The sequence below is a fragment of the Pagrus major genome, chromosome 9 (genome assembly GCF_040436345.1).
Source record: "Pagrus major chromosome 9, Pma_NU_1.0".
Lineage (NCBI taxonomy): Eukaryota > Metazoa > Chordata > Actinopteri > Spariformes > Sparidae > Pagrus > Pagrus major.
Genome location: NC_133223.1, coordinates 11081563 through 11097031, shown reverse-complemented (window position 1 = coordinate 11097031; position 15469 = coordinate 11081563).

The following is a 15469-nucleotide window of genomic DNA, read 5'->3' as shown; positions in this document are numbered from 1 at the left end:
CAGTTTGACAACAGAGGACACAGTACAGACGTGATTTACAGTAGAGACTATGACTTTAGGGACAACAAGACTTCGCAGGCAGGAAGCAAGAGGCATGAAGCAGGAGAGAAGCGTGAGAGAGCTGGAATATTTTCACATTTCACTGAATTGGGGTGATTTATTTCAACGAAACCAGAGGTGACTGCAGAAAGACAGTGTTCCATTTAGTTTATGTCAAGTTTGAGTGAAGTGTGTTTTACAATGTGTTACTGACGCAATTAAGCTCATCTTAGGTCAATAAAAGAGAGAAACTTAAATTCAGAAGGCATATGAATGTATTTTTCTGTTAAGTAAGGCAAATGGATGTAAGAGTATTAAATTTCCTTATGTTTAGTGGGTTTATTTTGTTCATTTATTACGTTAACAGCTGACATATCTCTGCCAGCTGAAACTACAAGAGGCTATCAGACTATTAACTATAACAATATGACAACTAAAGTTGAATTAGGAGACAGGATTGGCCAGGGCTAGCTGGCTAGCATGCTAACTTCATTAGATATCACTGAAACACAATATGTAGGTCTTTGACATAACATCAGCACTGTTGTTTCTCCATTCTCTGTTTATAATGTTTGTTCTTTTTAAGAATGTTTTACAAACTAAACTTAACTAAAATTCCGTCCATATCTTAAAAATTCTCCTTTATTTGACGTGACGTATTTAACTTACATACTGGCATTTTTTCCTGAACCTAACCAAACTGACGTTGTGTTTTTGTTTTTGTTGCCATGATGACAAAGGTCAACTGACTATGGATCTACTCTCCACAGAGGTTAACAGGTAGATTGGTGTATCACCTGCTCACAACAAAGGATATGCAGTTTGAAAGTATAAGTGTGCTTTACAACACAGCCATGCACACATTCATGCACTGATGGCGGAGGCTACCATGCGAGGTGCCAAACTTCTCATCAAGAGCATCTTGGGGTTCAGCATCTTGATCAAGGATACTTCAACCCGCTCTACCTACTGAGGTACAGCCACCCCAATATTGGTATGCAGATGGATGCGACCGGGTTTCCTTAGTGGCTCAAGTCCCTGTACAATTCCCCTAATAAAACCCAAGCGTGAGATGCTGACATGAAGCCCAGACCGAATGCAGCTGGATCCAGACGTCCTTGTAGTAGATCAAAAACTGTAACTTGAATAGTGGCCACACCAACTGGACAACATGGAGTAAGGACCATTCTAGTGACGGGATATTTAAAAGTATTTTTTTTATATTATGATTTTGTAATTTAACATCTGTTGTCCTGCAAATTTCAAATTTACATTTATTACAACTGTTTTACATGCTATTGTGAGGTGACAGTGGTTCCCAAGACAAAGTGACCCTTTTTCATGATGCATGTCTCTGACCTGATTTCACCCTCATGTAACTTCAATGGCGCTAAATTTGGAACAGCTCAAGTCACCTGTCAAATCTGACAACACTGTCACTTCTGTTCACTCCAGCTTGGCCGTGCATCCGGGCTAATTGTTCCCCAGATGTGAACATCCACCGCCATCTAATCACACTCCATTCTGATGTCTATGTCGGAGTCCAGGTTAATCTGAACTGAGCGTGGATTTCAAGAAAAATCAAAAACATCCTGATTGGCTGACAGTCCTGGTTAGCTGTGTGATTTCAGAGTGACGATGCCATCTCCAATGGACCTGGACCTCCTACTGATGAGTGCTCGATGGAAATGTGTTTGAAAGACACTCCTTAGAGATCTTACACACACACACACACACACACTCACACATATACACAAACCCACACTTGCATGCATATCAGAGCGAGAGAGAGAAAGTCCAAACTCATAACTGTCAATGATGGACAGGTTGATGCAGAGACTTTTTGAAGTGACAGAATGGACCAGGTTTCCGCTGCAGACCCCTTCTGATTGTTTTGCATTTTACTCTGTTTGGCTAAGCTTAGATGTTCACTGGGAAATCACAATATTTCTATTGTTGGTATTTTTACACAATGTCTGTCTGGGTTGTTTGACTGGGCAAATTAACAGGTCTAATGGTTGGAATAATTAGGAAGGCGATGTTTTGTTTCAACAAGCACTCTGCCAAACAGCTGAAAGAAAAAGGTAAGAAGCAATTCCCTCCCTCTGTATACATGCCAACACATGAAAGTCATTTAGCTGCACTTAACTGTCGAAAAACAATTAGGGCAAAGCATAACAACATCTGCATGCACCACTCCTGTAACATTTTTTTCTGTATCCTCCTCCCTGCCTGCAGAACAAGTATTGGCAATCCTCAAATGCTAGGTACACTTCATGAATTTTACATTACGCCGGATCATTACCATAACGATGCTATCAAAGATATTAGGAGCCTTCAACGCTGTTTTCTCTTACACAGGGATCTCTCTCAGATCTCTTGTCAAGGAGGTGGGTATCATCTAGCATCATCGAGCATATAGCTTGCACGAGCCCCCTCTCCTAATGAGTGTGTATGCATGTCTGAGTGTACAATATGTAAATCCTCGCGTTGAGTGATAGAGAGGGGGGTCGACACTGTCTGTGGGTGTGGGTTTGTGTGTCATAAATCCTTATAAAAGAGGCAACATTGTCTCTGCCACTGTGTTGTCTCATTTATCTTGGAATCAGTGAAAGCTTTCCTCGCTATTACTACTTTTTTTTCTGCAAAAAATGAGCCCCTCTTTTTTTTTTTTTTCATTAGCTTGGACAAACTATTATTCCAGCTGTTTTGGAGCAAGAAACTATGAGGCATAATGTACCTTTTTCTGCCCACATGTGAAGTGTGTGTTAAGCTCACAAGATTTGGATTTATTATGAGTAAGTGGGTGGTTTGACAGACGTCCAATATGAGGTGGAGTAATTAGCATTCTCATCTAATGGTCTTATCTCTCTCCTGCTATTGTCTCTCTCTCTCTCTCTCTCTCTCTCTCTCTCTCTCTCTCTCTCTCTCTCTCTGTCACCCCCTCTTCTTCCTGGGCGATGTGACGTCCTCTGAAGCAGTAAAATGAAGCCGGTTTCTGTGTTGTCCTTCCTCCATCGCCGTGGCTCACAAACAGACTGTAATTATTTTCTGCCAGGGACAGGATCAGTGTGGAGAACAAAGTGCACACAAAACACCCTTGTGACGATCAGACTGGTTTTGTACAAAATATGTGTCGCACGCGCGCACACACAGACGAGCACACACATGATCACAAGCGGACAGGCATGTTTCCACAGACGCATGCACACACACAGAAAAACAAATCGTGGATGAGCACAGACACCAAACAGCCCAACTTTTTCCCCTGGTTTTCTTGTCATGCTGTGATTATTCCCAGGGAGAAATTGATTAGCTTATTAATGCAACAAATGCTGTCTGTTTTCTGGCCATTTTTTAAAAAAATGTTGTTTACATGCAATCACATGTTCTGCTTTTATTAACAACATGCACACACAGAGTTGTACATAAACACACCGCATGTATGCACAGCAACCAACCATCTAACAATCACTCAGCACACTGTGGGTTTCTTCCTCCTATTTGCTGCTAGTAAATTGGATGGTCTCCCATACATATTTTCATATGCTGATGGCCACATTACTGGTGCAGGCATCCCGCTGAAGTGATTTGTGGTGCTCATTTGAAAGTGATAGGACGCAGGCAGCCACTGAACTCCTACTCAGCTGTGGCTAGAATCAGCCTGTCTTTATTGCTTTACAGCTAGCGCAGTAACCTGGGCACATTGATAATGGGCTGTTGTGCTAACAGGCAGATAACACATCCAATCCATCACTAACTTTGCAGAATGTGTGCGTTGTTTGCTTTTAAGTAACAAATATAGGGCCGCTAGCCAAAGAAATATACCCGGCTATCTGTAAGGAGCCGTCCCTAAACGAACAATGAATCCATTAGATTGTGCCAAGTTGGTTTTAACTACAGGTAACAGGCGTTTTAAAGCAAGAATGTGTAGTTGTTACTGACAAATGATGTAGCACATAAAATCATAAGTACTATGTACAAAGTTGCTCATTATTCACTCTGAACTCTTTCTCTTATCAAACTGTCAGACTATGTGGTTGTTATACAATGTGATTACCTTCCTCTCTCTCCTTACCCCCCATATCCCCGATTCTCCCTGTCCCGCTCTCCTCCATGATTACCACACTGCCTCGAGCTAGTGAATTTGAATTGGGGCCACCTATTATTTTCCCCCCATGTGATAGTAATTATTTACAAATTTGTGAGTGTTCATGTGAAATACAGGATGTCCTATTAGAAGTTATGTGTAACAGTGGGGGAAGGTGGCAAGGTCTTGATTTTGAATATGCTATTAGTGCAATCAGATTAAAACACAGCCACAGGTAGTTGAGCAGTCAGGCTGGAGGAGCCCCGGAGACACTGTTAACCCAATCAGATTAATATTACAGATTGTCATGACCGCCTTTGTTTTCCATTTGGGAGAGGCTTGGGCTTGCAGGGTTGGGACACTGTGAATGTGATTACCAACAAGAAACAATAGGGTACAAAGAGAGCATCGCTTTCGGCGCTGCTGTATTCAATAACCAGGAGAACAGACCGGATTCTCGCCCATTATATTTCTTAATTTGGCGAATCTTCGCGCAAATTACTCAGGCTGGCCTCATTTGGGTGGAAGTACAGATTACAGAGGGAGGATGTAATTGCAGGAGACGTGGGGCCGCTCACTGGGAAAGTAGTGAAGGCTGATTGCACAGGAAGTAGTATTATTGGCCATGCATAAGGAGCCGCTGTAAGTGGTTCTGCAGAAATCAGACTATCAGTCCCCAGTAAAATAAAGTAGCAAAACATTCACAGATTTAAGCTCTTCAATTAACATTGTCTCGAGCATGCAATTATGATCGGTACACCACTGCGATTAGTGTCGTATAACCACCCTAATGCAGCTTGTGCTACTCCATGGCACCCAGCAGTTTAGCTCATGGCCTGAAGCATGCCACAAGGCGTATATAAACACACACTCAAAGCTAGCTCATTCTCTGTGTGTGAAAAACACACAAGCACAGACACCCTGCAGAGACAACATTTTGCTACAAAAGCTTTTGTTCGTTATCTGATACTACAGACTAGGACATTTTACAACGCAAAGAGACTGTGTTCTTAGACAGTCCTCCATTCAACATGTTGGTTTTATCACAGCTGTTTGCAGGCCAGCCATTAGGAATCATGGAGAGGGGGATACAATTTTCCAAATTAGGCCCTTAATCCACACCCACACCAACACCACCGTCACCTTCACGCCCTTAGCTTTAATACCAACATGGACAATTTAAAATACAGTCCTGGTCATTAGTCTTGTAGTGACACAGGCGATTCTATCCACATCCAGGCTCAGTTTTGCATACATCTACTCAGCATGATTATAAATCACAAAAGGAGGAGTCATTTATTTCTAAAGGTGCAGAAAATGTTTCTTTCAGATTAGACTGTGACAGTTACAGGTAATTCCATAAATGACCTTTACACAAAACAGAAAAAATGTTTTCCATTAAAATAGTGATCAGAGAGAATCAAACCGTGATTGAAGAAATTACTGCAAGGTACTAAATCATGACATCACATCATGGTTGAACAAATTATCTTACTCGTTATATATCAAATGAATTCTTTAGGGCTCAAAGTACTGGACAAATTGTGGGCAGAACTGAAATACTATACTGTATACTTGTCATCTGAAATGATGATAAAATCATGTAAACAGAGACTTACTCATTTCTCCCTCTCTGGACCTGCTCTGCATGTATGTATGTATGTATGTATGTATGTATGTATGTATATACATGGTGCATGTGTTGTCTGTCCGTCTGAATTTTATTCGAAGAACGTGTAAGGAATGAAATGTCATTAATAAAGTGAGTACAAATGATCGATAGTGTTCAGGATTCTTTGGTGTCTTCACAATAATCAATCAGTCGCAATCAACTCTTGGTCATGTGTCATTTGTTTATTGATTGGTTGCTCAACATCAAGGGGGTGCAACGTATCTAATGTGAGATTGTCAGAGGGCAAATGCCAGGAAAGAAAAAACACAGGGAAAGAAGAGTGGAGAATGGTGAGCTGATGATAACGAGGAACTCTTTCGCTTTCTGCGTGACGTCTTTTGAGTTTATTTTCTGTCTGTGTCTATTTGGGAGCTGATGGCTTCACTTCACTAAATGAAGTGGAGCTAACACCGAGCTCAGTGCACGTTGATGACATGAGAAGAGGAGCAAGCATGTGTGTGCGACGCTGCAGGGGATGAGTCCAACGACTGCAGGAAGATAGTTTTCCTCACCAAGGTTCAAGTAAGGTCAGCATCATTTTCTTGACGGTGGCAGCCAAAGGTATTCAATAGATTTATGGCCTTTTAGAAGCTGGTACAACCATGAGATTTATTCATAATAAAGTCCCCTATACCTAGCAAACATCATTTTATTAGTACTACTTGTGTTGTGGCAGTCAACCTTTAAGTAAAATGATTTTAGCTATGCTAAAGCATCAGTATTTGACCAGTTGGGAATTAGACTCAACTATCAACTTTCTAACAAATTGGACCTTTAAGTGCAGTTTTGGAGGTGATTAGCCCAGTTTAGCATGAAGACTGGAAGCAGTAGAACTTTGACTTTGTCCAAAGCTCATTAATAAACATAAGAAACGTAACAGAAATGTAAAAATGAAAGTTCTCAATAGTGCATCACACAAATGTTTTATTTGTTTTACATAAATACTACTAATAAGTAACAGTAATAATTATATTCAGTGATTTTAAAAAAAGAGAAAGACCAAGAAAATGTTCCTAGAAGTTCCTATAAATAAATTGTGCCCAACTGTGTGTCATCACGTCATCATTCAACACTCGTGGATTATCACAGAGGGATTTTAGCTTTAGATATACATCACTGTGTTCCAGGTGAAGAAGAAGTGATCTGGACCGCCAGGGTGTGTTTTGTAAGTAACAAGCGCTAGCTTACACCTAGTTTAGCGCACGATGTGTTCCCATTAATTGTCACCATGGCCTCAGTCCATGATTCATTGGGTTTTACGTCACCTAGAATATTCTCCAGAAGCCTAACCTTCCTTACTAAACAGAAAAATACAGCGTTACATGTCTGAATTCAAGTTTCTCTCTTTCATTCAACTAAAGCAAGCTTGATTGCCTTGTTTACTCCATAAGACACACACCATTCAAACTTGACATCGATTAAACAAAACTCACCAACACAGTCTGGTTTGTCTTTCCACAATCACAAGTTTGGTCGAAATAAATCTTCAATTCACCCAGTAAGTTCAATTCACCCAGCTTTACACACCGTTTTTGTCAGCTCTCTCTCTTTCAGTCTTCTGCTGCTTTGTGCCTCTCCTGTCCCCGTCTGCCATGTGTTCTCGTCCTGACTCATGGTCTTGCTTTGAGCTGCTGTACAGTAAATCACCTCTGTACTATATCCCCCGTCTTCAAACCGGCATCTGTCTCAGAGGCTGCGTTCAGTCAAAGTCTGGTAACCAGCCGTGTTCGGCAGGAGGCCGTTTGGATGTGCCATGATACTTGCAGTGACTACCCCACGACGTCATCCGAGGTTGCTGTGTGGGCAGACTCCATCAGCTAAAAGGGCAACTTAGCTTCACAACTACCTGAGCTTTACCTGCTAACGGCTGGTAGTCGCTACAGCCAAAGACAGCTACAGCAACTCTTTGTTCGCCCTGGGACCTACGTACGTGGAGCTCAACCTTATTAGAGTGATAACCTCATTTACATTCATCTCTCTCATTCTTTCCATCTCTATCTGTGTCTTCCTTACCTCCATGCAAAATAGTATTTTAAATGCAGCAAGTCCTTGTCACTTGGACATTTTAGCAGTGAGTGGAAATCTAGAATCAGTAAAAAGAAAAATAAATTATTCGACTTCTTGCAAAACTGAAGTTGTAATTCTGAGCAGCACACCCCCCTCTTTCTAACTCTATCCATCTCTATTCCTCTAGTGTATGTATGCAGCAGCTGCTGTGGCCAACATGCTGAAGGGTGTAGAAAGGGCTTGCGTGAAGTCGATTCAATATCACACATACTACACCTTAAAACAAAACAAAAAAAAGCACAATGTTATTGCCTGAAAACATCCAATAATAGCCAATTAGATCATCAAAAAACCTATTCCCAGCAATATACCCTCGCACAAATACACACAGTCGGGGCTCAAAAAAAAAGGCAAAAGGAACCCCACGGCTGTTAAACTTTAAAGCTCCTGCTTCAAAAACTACATAAAATAAATGATCTGACTAAAACCATAACCCTGGGAGACCTTGCTCACTGCCTGATAATTGTCTTCTTTCATGACACCATCCATCCAGAACATTAGGCTTGTGTTCTCAGGCCTGCTGGGTGCTATCACATAGGGCAATCGCAAATGAGGGGGGGCTCCAGAAAGGCTAACCTCCACAGGGAGCTCTACAGCCCCCTGCTTATCCGGCCGTAGGGATCTGGGCCTACATAAACAATTTCAAAGACAAGCGTAGATTGTTGCAAACAGCCTAGTTACACTGCCGGGGCACAGTATACTTACAAAACGCGATTTATACACACATAAACACACGAGCGAATGCACACACACACAGGCTGGCTTTGGTTCTTACTCTTTGGTTCTTCACTCCGTCTTTCTTTGAGGCAATTGCTGGTTTCAAACAGGATCTATAAAAGATGAAACAACCTTTGCACTCGTCTCCCTCTGATGTTGGGAGACATACCTGCAGCCAGTGTTATTAGTTACTGCTCATATTGATATGCACCATGCCCAGTGCAGCGTGTTGGCGGGTAAAACCACTATGTGTTTCTCCCACGCCTCTTCCCTTTGGACAAACAGACGCACTCTGGCCTCCAACTGCAGGATTGTGTGGGATATGTACATCTAATTGGGTCTCAGAATAACAGCAGAGAGGAGGAAGAGTTCATCAAGTTTAGCATCCAAACTAAACAGGTTCAGTCAAAGAATTCAAAGCAGGATTACAGGCAAACAAGCGTTTGATTGAATATACACATTTCTACAGAGCAGTTATATGTGTCCTGGGTGTGATAATAAATCCACACTGATATGCCGCTGAGCATTCATCATAACAAGCGCAACTCAATTTAGCCTGAGCCAATTTCCTGCCTCCCATTGAAAGTCATCTAGTGTGGGTTGTGCTATTCAAATCACAATTAAATTCATCTTTCACAGCTTCATCTAATAGAACCTTCTCTAGTCAAATCCAACCCTGTTAATCTGTTCATCAATATAGCATAAGCATGCCTGTAGGGACAGACAGTGCAGTAACTTAACAGGGCCGATCTTTTTTCATCAGCGTGTCCCACATTATGTACCTGCGACGTTTATTTGTTGTGCAGATAGACACAGTTATCAAGCTCAGCCTGGCAAAAATAAAACACTCTTAGTTCTCTCTGAGGGTGATTACACAGTACATTCATTTTGTGGTGTGTGTGTGTGTGTGTGTGTCATCCCTGCGGGTTTGCAGGCGTCAATAACACTCTATAAATTCCTCCAACACATCCATAATAACTCGCGATAGGGTTCTCTGCCCTTTACTTCAAAGATATATTTTTGTGCGCATGTGATTGCCAACAGAAATCTGTGATATCCATGAGGCGTAGCTGGAGAAGTGAAAATCCTAATGATCATATTTATTAGGCAAGTGAATCTGTCACAGCGAGATATTATGATGCTTTACTCAGAAGCATCCTGTAAATAAGGGTAATTAGGTACTCTGTTCTCTTCAAAGCAAACAGCAGCCTTGCTGGATTTACTGATGTATCTTTCAGTCGTGGATAATCATTACTGCAGTGTCTGAAATGGAAGGTGTCCGTGCAAATGCCTGTAAACACCTAGAGAATAAGAGTTTTCAAAGCTGACAGATGTATGGGTTTATGTTCTCTGCTGCGTCGGTTACATGCCATTAAAATAATTGATTTATTTGAACAAAAATACATGTTGAAACTACAACTGTAGTTGTGGTTTGCGGAAAGCTGTAAATAAGGCACAAAAACAAGAACAAGGTTGCACACTTACCACTCAATTTGGGTTCCTCTCTACAATTTATGGGTTTGTGAAGAGTCCCTTAACTGGTGTTTATCCTCCGTCAGCTTGCTTGTTCCACCAAACCAACTGGTTCTTTACTGCTTTAAGAAACAACCTTCCAATAGACCATTTGACAATTTACCTTGTGGAAAATGGCCGAGCATTGAACCAAAATCCATTTATTATCAACGTATTAACATTTAAACAGCATTTAGGAGTAGTGAACTACATGTATAAGGAAGAACTTGCTTCCTGCTGTGCCTTGCTGGTGGTTCAGCTACATTCATATTTGCATGGTGATTCAATAGTTAAATCACTTTTTTGTCATTTTTTGTGTGTAGTTGACTACTGAAACTGCAATTTGGGGCCATATACATTCATCATCTCTTTACTATTGTAATTGAACCCCCTTTGACCAGCTCTTTTGGTTTCATCCTGACTAAAGGCATGCCTGGATATACATTCAGCAGTTGAAGGTGTCAATTAGTCAAGTATCGAATATTTCTATTTTTAAATAAATGTTCAGAAAAGTTGTTGCATGCTATTTTAGAAGTTACCTGGGTAACTGAGTTATCTTAGTTGGTGTGATAAGCCCAGGTGGACTGATGAACTGTCTCTGTATATTCTGTGTTAATTTCATTTTATTTTATTTAGTTGTTGGTTTATTTATGATCATTGAACACATGGGTGTCAGGCATGTGACCGTATTGTATCATATAATGTTATAATTCCGTATTATACATATATTGTAAATTTGTTCATTAGGTTTTACAAAGTAGCTTGTAGTACTTTTAGAAGTGGCTTGAGTTAACCAAATAAGAATGAGCTTTGCTGTAGTTCAACTTCTTCCAGTGTGAAGAAGCTGCCCCAACACATTTAAGAGATTGTAGTTAAAACCAGTTAAAGTAAAATAGCTTTTCAATAGTCTTTAATTCATAGATCACGGTAAAATACATTTTTAAAAAAACCTACAAAAAATGTGCAAAAAAGTGATCAAAACGTCTACATCTGAAATTGACATGCTGAAAAATATCTTCAACTGCAAACGTTGTGTGTGTGTGTGTGTGTGTGTGTGTGTGTGTGTGTGTGTGTGTGTGTGTGTGTGTGTGTGTGTGTGTCTGTGAAGAAGAAGAAGAAGGATAAAAATGATGCAGGACTACAGTCTGAAGAGTGGAGGCGAGAGGACGAGCAAGTCAGACCAGAGGCAAATGTCAATAAAGTTGAAGGTCTCCCACCAAGTTGAGTGAAATTTGGAAGGTTATTTTTTTCTTTTTGAGACATGTTTCATCCTTTTAAGCGAGCTGTAATCCTCGCTGTAAACTAAGTGCAGCAGAGGGCTTGACCAAGTGCAGGGACAAGTGTTACACGTCAGCAGTCGTTTCTGCGTACTCCCCTCTGCCGCTGGGTTGGGTTGGAAGGTACCACAACACATATCCAACACAGAAACGGATCACTATGAAACTTAGAGATTAATGGGGGAAATTATAAATCCAGAGCTGCATCAAGGATTTATTCAGACAGTGCCTTACATAGCAAAATTCTACAATATCAAGAAAAAACAGTCTCCTGTGGAAAAAACAACTGAAAAAACTAAAGCTGGCTGGACTGTGGCATTGCACAATTGACAAGGAAAGCATCCATCTGTCCGCATGCAGCCTCAGTCTATTTATAAGGCTGCCATTGACTGACAACCACTCCTTAGGCGTACTATAAAAGACCAGCGCTGGCTGAGAGGCTGCATGTGTAGTTATTGATTACCAGTCAGAAGAGCATAAAACATCTGGGAAACAGTGAGATGAGTAGCAATCAGGAAAGCTAGCTTTCCCTCAGGCAATTTATAGACCCATTTGCCTTTATCATATGAAATATTCCCCTATTCTTCACCCTAAGGGGGAGCGATAAGTAACACATTGTGCAGAAAGTATGTGCTGCAAGTCTGGGTGCCCCCCTAAAGGTGTTGCTCTTCGCCGGCAAAATCCTGGCAGGGTGAGAGGTCAGATGTGTGTATATGACATACAGATATTTTACATGGCTGGAGATGACCCCAGTGGGCCGTCATGGGGATTGTCTAGTTTTCTTGAATGCATTTTGTCCCATTTATATTCATATTTATCTCATAATGCCACATGCACTGCGCTCAGTGGTGAAGATAAGACTACAGTAATCTCTAAGAGTGAGTTAAAGGCTCTGATTCATCTGTAAGGTCACAGGGTTGTACAGAAGTATGTGGTGTAAATACACAGTACTGCTGAATTCAAATTGTATTGATTGATTTTTAATTCTTAAACTGTGCTTTAGTATTTAACTTTAAATTAGGTAAGATTATTCCAGCATTGGTTGTGAATCCAAAGATCAACACGCAGGTCAAGCATTTTGTTATTTAGATGACAGTCACTAGTCTTTGTGTGGCATTGTCAGTTTTGTAATTACACATCTAAATGCATCTCGATTTGCATAAAATCATTATCTGAGCACAAACAGTCCAAATTAATTCTGCTAGCCATCTGCTTTCTATTAAAATTCGCATAATTCAGAAGTTAAAGAATATGAATTGGTTGCGGAAAAGCAGCTGTCCCTTCTTACGCATGCTTATACCGGTTCAGAGTTTGAAAGTGAAGTTGCTGTTTTTATTTTTGTAATGAGCACAACAAAGATGAGGAACCATGGAGTTGTACTTTGATATAATTACAGAGGAGCCCCAACCCGTCTGGTCAAATGAGATCATTTTTCCAGAGCCGTGCCCTGGGCCAGGCCTGATTAATTTGCTACACATTGTGTTGGCTTATTGTACCGGTTGCATTACTCGTTCTCATTTTGTTGCTGATCATGATGAATCTCTACTGATGCGACAAAAGCACAGAGGTTTTTCAACCCAAATTTACGAGGTAGCACGGGCTATTTTTTTATCAAACAGATTTTCTTCCAGATTGGTCAGTTCAGGGACTGTACAAAATATCAGGGGGGTCAGAAAGGGGGAGGGTTATTACTTTTCTCTTTTTGATAAGGGAAAGTAACTTTGGCAGGGCCCTTTAACTCATCCTTGAAAAAAGTGAAAATAACATCAGATTATACTGTACAGGTATGTGTGCCACAGGTCATGAAATTGCATTTTGTTATATGAAGACAATAATCATGTTTACGTATCAGCAATAAAGTTTTCACATTCAAATTAACTAGCCGCTAATAGGATCAATGTGATGAAGCAGATGGATATGGATTTCTGCAGTGATTGAACAGTATATTTCCAGAGTGCATATTATCTGTCATTTGTGGAGGAAAGTAACCAAGTACATTTACTACGATGACACTGCTTAAGTACAACTTTAAGGTATTTGTACTTTACTTTAGTACTTCCATTTTCCATGTACCTTTTTTTTTCTAAACCACTTCATTTTGGAGGTAAATATGGGTTATATATATCATTCACTCTCATTACATTTATTTGACAGCTTTAGTTACTAGTTGCTTTGCAGCTAATTGGCTAATAAATTATGATGTAACATAGTGATAAAGCTGCTCAGCGGTGTACTAAGTAGTTAAAATTGGCCACAACTGGCCCAATGGATAAATGGATCAATAATCATTATCCAAAAACATAATATAAAGTATTCTGAAATGGGCCATTTTGAATTGTGATAACTTTTACTCTCTGTGCTTTAAGTGGGCTGTATTTTCTTTTTCTTTTCTTTTTTTTCATTACAGTTTTGAAGCCAAGTCCTGCAGCAGAGTATTTCTACACTGCAGTATTAGTACTTTTACTTGGTATAAGACGTGAATACTGTTTCACTGGCCAACACCACTTTTACCACTCCTACTTTTACCTTATTTTGCATCTAATCAGAAAGGAGAGTTACAGTAAAGTAAAATTTATCAACAAAAAAAAAAAGAAAGAAAGCAGGTTGCATGAAGTGACAGTGACAGCTCTTGGTTCAAAAGTAAAAAATGGCTGAAATATTTCATAAACAGAACTGAAAATGTTGTTATACTTTTGCCATAAATCTGGCAATACACAGTGCGCTTTTCAATTATTAATGGCAAAGTGAGTTGTACCAGTTCATTGGTGTCATATTATAGTGGGGGTGGGTGTTGAATTCTCTTTTTCTGAAAGGGAGCTTCCAAAGAAAATAGAGATAATATGCTGGGGAGAGTCTTACTTTATTAAAAAAGTGAAGTCCCTTGCTTTCTTACTATTTTCACACATTTGAGTTACATTGCAGCAGAACGCTAGTCAATCACTGGGAAGACTTCAGTTGCTGCTATTCACTCACAAGGTCACATTTTGTAAGGCGATATCGTTGATTCTGTCAGTGAAGCCCTCTTTACAGAAAATATTTGTCTACCTTTGAATGTAAAACTGCCAGATTATTGACATAGCTTTCTAAATTTCACCAATTTCTGTCATAGGCACAATTTCAGGGAGGGCTGTCATTTCAGTTTTAAAAACATAGTATTTTTCAGGTCTTAGTGTTAGTTTCAGATATTAATACCATCCAAAAACAAGCCGATGTGCAGTCCTGAAAGCTTCAGTGGGTTTTCATTATTGCACACAGGGAGCTGCTGACCATATTTTATGTAAATCACATTTCCTACAACCAAAATGTTCCCTGAGGACAAAACTCTGAATTCACCCAGTCAGGTCTGACCTTCTGGCCTTGAAAAGTACGGGTTCAGACGAGAGACTCAAAAGTTTAATCTGCTCATCCACACTTAAATCTCTTTGTGGCTTTCCAGTAGAGGACTCATGTTAAAAGTCTCAACAACTGAGTGAAAATCAAAGTGAAATTTAGTTTTTTTTAATGTTTAATCTTTATTTCCTGACCAGCTCTGCCCATTGTCCTTCATTGAGGTTGTTTCATTAAAGAGGCCAAAAATCAAAGTCAACATTCTTTCATCATCTCTTTTAAGTCTGAAAAACTTGGCACAAAGTTTCCTGAACATGCTCCCACTGATCACATAGTTTTGATCACGGCAAAAATGTTTTTCCGCACCGTATTTGCATTTTTACATTTCATTAACAAGACCGGAAGTTGTTTTCATTTGCATCTAAATGCATTTGACCCTCACACTGGAAATGACAGATAATTATTTTCCCTGAAGTGTTCCTTGTTTGCAGGGCGAGCGGAGCAGAGTACAGAGCCGTGGCAATTGCTCAAACATGTTTTCCAGCACAAATTGCAGTGGTGGGCTGTTTGCTTTTTCATTAACATTCACCCTCTGTCTGATTGCCTTGAATCGGTTAAGCTTCCTCTTACTTTAAAGCCACCCGGCTGTCAGGACACAGTAAGGCAGGTTTGTCTTTTTACCTGTTTAGTGAGATGAGATGCATTGTGGGAACAGCTTGTTGCATAAGATTAACTGAGATGAGAAGAATGAATTGAGATGACATGACA